Source organism: Schistocerca gregaria, chromosome X (genome assembly GCF_023897955.1).
Source record: "Schistocerca gregaria isolate iqSchGreg1 chromosome X, iqSchGreg1.2, whole genome shotgun sequence".
NCBI classification, from domain to species: domain Eukaryota; kingdom Metazoa; phylum Arthropoda; class Insecta; order Orthoptera; family Acrididae; genus Schistocerca; species Schistocerca gregaria.
In genome coordinates this window covers 786,345,954-786,353,666 of record NC_064931.1, presented here as the reverse complement: position 1 = coordinate 786,353,666, position 7,713 = coordinate 786,345,954, and positions in this window count along the sequence as shown.

Genomic DNA, 7,713 nt, shown 5'->3' with positions numbered 1-7,713 from the left:
AATTTCATGGCTGTTTCTAGACTGACTAGGTGGATGTTTTTGATGTCCTGTATTGCTATTATTGCTTGGGCTGCACGTTCTGTTGTATGCTTTGTTAAGCATTTGGCTGTTGGTTGCAATGTCACTCCCAGGTATTTAAAGTCTGATGAGATTTTTTATTTTTTGTCTTCTGATACTGATTTCCGCATTCTTGGGTGTTTTGCCTCCTTTTCTGAAAATTACCATTTCTCTCTTTATTATGTTTATGTGTAGTTTGTGTTCACTGCACCATCTGTCTATTTTCTCAATGGTTCTCTGCAGCTTCTGTATATCTGTTGAACCTACGGCTATGTAGTCAGTGTATGTATATACATACACATCTTCTTTATTTTCTCCAATTCGGAGTATTTCTTCAGTGGCAAGAATGTACAGCAAAGGGCTCATTGGGTCACCATGTAAGACTCCGTTCGATTGCAGAATGGGGTTCGAAAAAGAGAGGTTGTCTGATATTGTAATTAAGTTGTAATCGAGGATTGACTTGATTATTCTTGCCCATACACTATCTTCTCCCATTGTGTTTTCCAGTTTTCGGACTATGAGCTTTCTCTCCAATAGGTCAAAGGCTTTGGTGAAGTCTATGAAGACTGTGTAGAACATTTGTTTCTTTTGTAGCGCATCATCGATGCTGTTTAGAAGAAGCCTGACTGCTGTAAGTGTTGATCTTCCAGATCTGAAACCCACTTGTCGTTCTGGGAGATGACTGTCCACAGAGGCTTGGATTTTTTGTGTTATTGTCTTTGAAAACATCTTGAATTGAGTATTTTCCAGGGCTATGCCTCTGTACTTGTTTGGGTCCATTGGTTCTCCTCTACCTTTGTAGAGAACTTTTATTGTCGAGTGTCTCCATTGTGTCGGAATTCTTCCAAGTTCCAGGCATTTGTTAAACAGTTTGGTTCATATGTGTTGGAGGGCCTCTTTTGCATCTTTTATATGTTCATTATATATATTATCAGATGCTGCTGCTTTCTTGTTCTTCAGAGCTTTTATTACTTCTTTCACGTCATCTTCATTTAGGGGTTCCCATGTATTGTCTTTTTCCTTAGTTTGATGTTGTTTCTCTTTCTTTGGGGGTGTTTTGAGTCCTGATTTGTTTAGTATCTTACTGAAGTGGTCTTCCCATTCCTTCAGGTCTATATTTGGTGTATGAGCCATTTTTCTTGGTCTTGCTGCTATGTATGGGTCTTTCTCTGCTTCATCCACTTCTCTTTTTGCTTCTCTGTCTATGTATTCTTTTTTCTTCTCTTCTGTTAGTTTTTTGTAGATTCTCCTCTCTACTGCGTACAGCCTGGTTTCTTAGTCTGTGGAGGGTTCTTAGAACAGTGATCCTTTTGCTGTAGCATTCAGCAACGAACCATCTTTTGGCCGTCCTTGTTTTGGGGATTGTTTGTATCACTGAATTTTTTTGGAGGTCTCCTATTTGGTCTGTTGCTTTTTCAAGGTCTCCTTCCTCTATGAAAGTTTCTATTTGTGTTAATTGTTCTTGCTAGTTTGTTAATTTTTCTATATCAATTTTTCTTTGTGTGATTTGGTGGGTCTTTCTTGCTGGCGGTGACGTGACGATATTTATTTTTATCTCCATTGGAATGTGCTTTCGTATAGGAGTAATGGACTCATGCCATATTGGTTGAATACTTCCTTCTATGTGTCCTCTTGTTAATGTGATATCAATGGTGCTCTTCCCATTGTGGCAAATGTATGTAGTAGGTATCTGTCTGTCGTTAAGTAGGGTGAAACCATCTTCTTCTAGGGTTCAATGACTAGTTTTGTTTCATAGTTTTCTGTGTTTATTCTTCAGTTGAGATCGCCTGCAATAATGGTGTGTTTGCTGTCGCATTGTTTGATGAGTGTGACTAATTCGTCAATTATTTCTACAGCATTTGTGTGGGGTTTAAAATAAGCTGCAATTATATTTATGTTTGCCCCTTCTATTAGCATACTATTTTCTTGTTTTATGAATTTTTTGGTGGGCGTCATCCAGGGCTTCAGTAGGATAGACATTCCTCCCATGGGTCGTCCTCTTTCTCCCTTCTTTGCCATTAGGTGATAATTTTAGAAATCTTTATGTTGCCAGCTGTCTATCAGGAAGGTTTCTGATAGAATTGCAAGATCCAAGTTTTGCAGAATGTATGTTGGTGTTAGGTTAAGAGCACTTTTTACTCCCTCTGTATTCCACATGACTGCTTTTATTTCTTGCTCTTCTGGTTTTCTTCTTAGTTTAGTTGAGATCTGCTCCCTCTTCCATTGATCGTCTTGGGAAACGAAATCGACGTACTTTTATGTTTTCTGGCCAGAATTCTGGTTCTTGTGTAATTTGTACCTTTTCAAACGGAGTGCCTACTTTGAAAGCTTTTTTGTCGCCCAGTGTGCGCAGTTCTTCACATTCTAGTTATCTTAGTATTCCGTTCTTGTTAAGGTATTTCACTACTGTAGCAGTTGTGGTGGTTCTCTTTAAGTTACCAATGTATAGCCACGCTGTTGTTTCTGCTGCTTGCATTTCTTCGTCTTTTTTGGTACCCATTATGGTTTTATAATTACTCTGGTTTCTTCTGTACCAGCTCCTCCTTGCCACAGTACTCCAAGTCGGTTTCTCTAGTTCATTAACCTGATTTCGGGTTTTATTATGTTCCTCATGACCATTGATTTGGACTTGTAGATGATTTTGTTGCTGGAGCAGAGGATTTCTGTATATTGTTGTTCCCTCTGGTTTAACTTTGTTGTTGTATTTAGTTTGTATGTTGTTTCCATCAGTTTTGGTTTTCTCTGCGTCTAGGTGGCTTTCCTTTTCTAGAGTTTTCTTTCTTTGCCCTTGTATTAATATCCCTAGTTGGTTTTTTAGGAAATCAGTTATCTCCTCCACTTTATGCCTCAGTTCTCCCATTTCCGTCTTTTTTTGCTTTTTGCAGAAAGCTGCCCATACCGATGTCTCCGTTGAAGTTCTTCTCAGATACTGTAGGTGTCTCTGTCTGCTATGTGCTGTTTCCTGAGTTTCGCCAATAGATGGCGGTAGGTGCCCAGCAGGCCACTGTCCGCTATGTGCTGTTTCCTGAGTTTCTCCAATAGATGTCGCTAGTTGTCCACTAGTGCAGCTGTCTTCTCTCGCGCTCATCTCTTGTTGGATGTTCCTAACCTCTCTTGTAGGATTACTATTCTCCACCTTATTTGCTTTTGTTTTGTTTTTCAAAGATTCTAAACATTTTCTTATTTCACTCACCGCGTCTAGTAAGTCGTTCTTCATTTCCTTCTTCATATATCTTCCTTGTTCTGCCACTTTTCCGATCATCACAAGAGCGTTCTCTTACATAATAGAGGTGTAGTGGTGCGCAGGAAATCGCGTATCTGTTAGAAATCACAGTGATTGAGAAGTCACAGATATCACAGTAACAACTTTACAAAATCTAACTGCGATTTCAGTCACAGTTAGCAGTCGCAAGTAGCATTTCACAATAAACGCCGTGAGCCATCTATTGGCCGAATTCCATACTGCTTTCTGCGATTTCAGTGACAAATCGCAACTAAGAGTCGCAAGTAGCAACTAAAAAGCGCGGTTAACAGAGCCATCTGTTGGCCAAAGTTCGTACTAAGCTCATCTCTGCAACACACTATCGAGTCTTAACTGCGATTTCTGTGACAAGTCGCAACTAAGAGTCGCAAGTAGCAACTAAAAAGCGCAGTTAGCAGTGCCATCTGTTGAGCAAAGCTCATACTATGCTATTCGCTACCGAGTCAAACTGCGATTTCAGTGACAAATCGCAACTAAGAGTCATAAGTAGCAACTAAAAAGCGCAGTTAACATTCTTTTCCTAGTGCCATCTGTTGAACGACGTACGTACTTCGTTATAAGAGCCTTGTGCCTCACGAGATCGGTGTGATGTGTGTGCATATGAAAGACTTATTTCATTAGTGGTACAAGTCCATTTTTGTCCATTTTGAGATACGGAGTCGTAAAGTTAAATGAGTGCTGAAAATCTACAGTTGAGATACCAGAAATATTCAAGCATATGGCTTCTTGCTAGAAATGAACCTTTATTAATGTTTGTTTGAATCATTATTTTCAGAAGCATTATAGACAGAAAAGTGGAGGTAATGGACTTGTACCACTATTGAAATAAGCCCTTCACATTATATGACGACATGCACATTCAGCATCAGTTATGATTGGTCAAACACAGCTGTGATTCTGAATGTATTATATTAATAAGAAGCAACATTGCCTTTTTCTCCTCAAAATATCAAGTAACGTAACAAATGTGATTCTGCTTCCAATATGACAATTTTGGTTAATACTCCACATGTCTACAGGACTTTGCAATGTTAACACAGCAGAACTCAGACATCTGTATAAGTGTAGTGAAATGAAAACAGCATTATTGAGTCATATGAATGCCTCACTTTTATTCCGGCACAGTTCAAGACTCAGGATAAAAGTTTTGCCCCTGGTGTTCTACATGGCAACTTCACACACACGAACCACCTACATAAGTAAGCTTTTCCTGTGTTACTTTCAAGTACTGCACTTAAGCTATTCCTGATTTAACTGGAAGATCTGTACTTCCCACTTTCATATCAACAGCCTCAAAATGCATATTCTATACCTCGGGCTATGTTACAGGTCGGTGTCACACTAAGATTGTGGAGGAGGGGGGGGGGGGGGGCGGCGGCAAGTCACTCTTCAACTAGTGTTTACCAGTAAATATGTGGCGGAAAATTACGGGTATAGGACGGCTTAAACATGTGGAAAATGAGATTTTCATTATTCAATCACTGTATTTAAGATTCATTATTCCTTTAAAATCGCATAACAACTTCAATAAAACACAGTTTAATCACTCATCTGCACACTTATTTCACAATTCTGTCACTTTTAAACTGCAAATCCTCTAAGAGCTGTCTTGAATCTTCACGAGTCTCTCTCAATAGCCTTGATGTGGATAGATACATACAGCAACCAGTAATCAAGAGTCAGAACTGTGTCTGCAAAATCACAAGGATTATTAAACAATTATTTCTGTCACTAATTACAAGCAATATAATTGACAGAGTAGATTGCTAATATTTGCTGTTATGAAATCCACTCAATGGGGTATATTTCACATTTGCAAGAACGATCTCACTGAAGTAATTAAGTCCATCGAAACACTTAGAAACTAACCTCTCGTCTGACGAAAACGGTCTAAAGACGCAGTGGCAATTTCTCCAGATCTGTTGACAATGATATTTTGAGTTATCAATTTACTGAGTGACTGAAATGTAGTGTGGGTGCCTGTGAACATAACAATATGTTAGAATTCTTTTTCTAAACACGAACTATTACGCTACTGTATGGCTACTTACATATTAATTACACTATTAATATTTTCACGGTTGTTTCTTTAATACATAATTAAAGCCAACGGAAGAACAAACGTAAAACTTACTTACCAATGACAGATTTGTTGAGATGCAATTTTCTGTGTGGGCAGATGTAACTTTTTCATACAGTGGTAAGTCGCAGAAGTCACAGAAATCGCAGAAGTAGCAGAAGTCACAGAAATCAAGGAAGTAGCAGAAATCGCAGAAATAGCAGCGGCGGAGGGATACGCGACCTACGTTCCTTAACTGCGTCTCTTTAACTGCGACAAATCACAGTTAAGAATAGCAGATACTGAAAAGTAGCATTCACAGAAATCACTGATATCGGAAAATCGCAGTTTAGCCCATCACTATAGAGGTGGCAAAAAATAACGTAACTGATAGAAATAACCGGTTACTGAGAAGTAACGGTTACTGCGATAACCGTTCCTTTGATACAGGCAGTTATTTCAATAACTGTCTAATTTCAACAGTGCCTCGCCCCATCTGTTGAGCGAAGATCGTACTACGGTTTCCCGTCAACTCATTGGAGATCTGGGTAGGAACTAGGGGGAGGGTAGACCATTTGGTTGGCGTTCTATAGGCCATGGGAATAACTGTGAGACTGCGCGCAATCTGCTGATAAGAACTGTGTACTATATCGTGCGTCTTCGTTACTTTTAGCACAAACAATTAAATAAAGTTAATATCCGAGCGGTGGCTGATAGGAGCTGCAGTTCAGTACGGTCTTTCCCTTAAGCCACCGCCTCATACGTCAATTTAGCTTGGACGGACAGTATGAAGAGAGGTACCATAAGGAATTCCAGCGACTATGGAAATAACTGTCAGAGATCGGTATTTTCCTCTGGCAGTTAACGTTATTGGCTCACAGTTCTCGCTCTCTGGCAGTTATCGGGCTACCATTACAGGTAACCTGGAAGTGGGTAACGGAATAACTGTGTGTCTGTGTTCCTGACACAGTGATTCCAGTCTTAGACCCCGGTGATATTTCAGAGGCGATAGTTACTGGAGCGAACAAATATTCATGTACTTCTTCGGAAATAGCCGCTGGCCATCGCGAATGACAAATAACATGTCAGGAAGAATAACCTAATACAGTTGAATATAATAATTATTATCCTCATCATTTGTCAGGAGATTGTCAAAATATGTGAATATATTACAGTAACTGCCAATATTTACAGAATTGATACACTGTGAGAATAAAACACAGTTACGCACTTTTAATAAATTTATCATACACAGAATACCCGATCTTGACAGTTGCAACCAAGTGCTGTCAAAACTGAAATATAGCAGAATTTTTACCTAACCTGGTCTTTCAATCTCTGTTACGATATTCCTCTACAGAGTAGAAGAAGGGGTCAATGGAAGCGTCCGATTCCACTAACCTGCTTCGACATAAAAAGGTGTTGTGGTGTGTGAATGTCATTATAGCACAGTGTTTATGAGTTGATTTGTGTGTGTGTGTGGGCGGGGGGGGGGGGGGCAGCTGGCCTATCTGGTTTGCAGTGCCGGAATTTGCTGGTTGTAATTAATTTTTTTTTCTAGCTGTGATGTTTTGTGTATTTATGGAGTATTGAATGCGATTTAATTTATGTAGGGATGATTGATTTGTAGACTTTTGGGATTGTGGTTTTATTTTTTGCAGTTGTAGGTGTTGGTTTTTTGGCATCAGTAGCTGTGGAGGACCTATATAGGTCACCAGAAATGACCGATTCCCATTTTCATAGTTGTACGTGTTGATGTTTTGCTATCGTCATCTGAGGTTTACCTATGTAGGTCAAGGGAAATGTCCTATTCCAATTTTCGTGCTTTTAGTTGTGGGTATTTGTGTTTTGGTATGGTCACCTATGGTTGACCTATAGTGTTGAAGGGAAGATTTTTGTTGATGTAGCAAAATGCTATACTTTTTTTCTTTCGTTCTTCATTTTGTGTTTTGGGATCATGGTGTTTTTTTTTTTACTAAAACCACCAGCTTCCCGAAGTTGTCCCGTTGGTTTTTGGTGGTTGCTGTTATTGTATTATTTGTATGTGTCTTCGTGTTTGTTGCCATGTGTATGTGTCCATTGACGTCATGGACACACTTAAAATAGCCATTTCTGGCATATTGATGATGGGTGGAATCAGGCATTTCTGTATCAAAAAGTCTTTCAAACACACTGTAAACCGTGCTTTATCTGAAACCAAGTTTTTATTGGTTGCTGACTTGCTGGCATCTACATCTACATCTACAGCCATACTCCGCAAGCCACCTGTCGGTGTGTGGCGGAGGGTACCCTGCGTACCTCTATCGGTTCTTCGTTCTATTCCAGTCTCGTATTG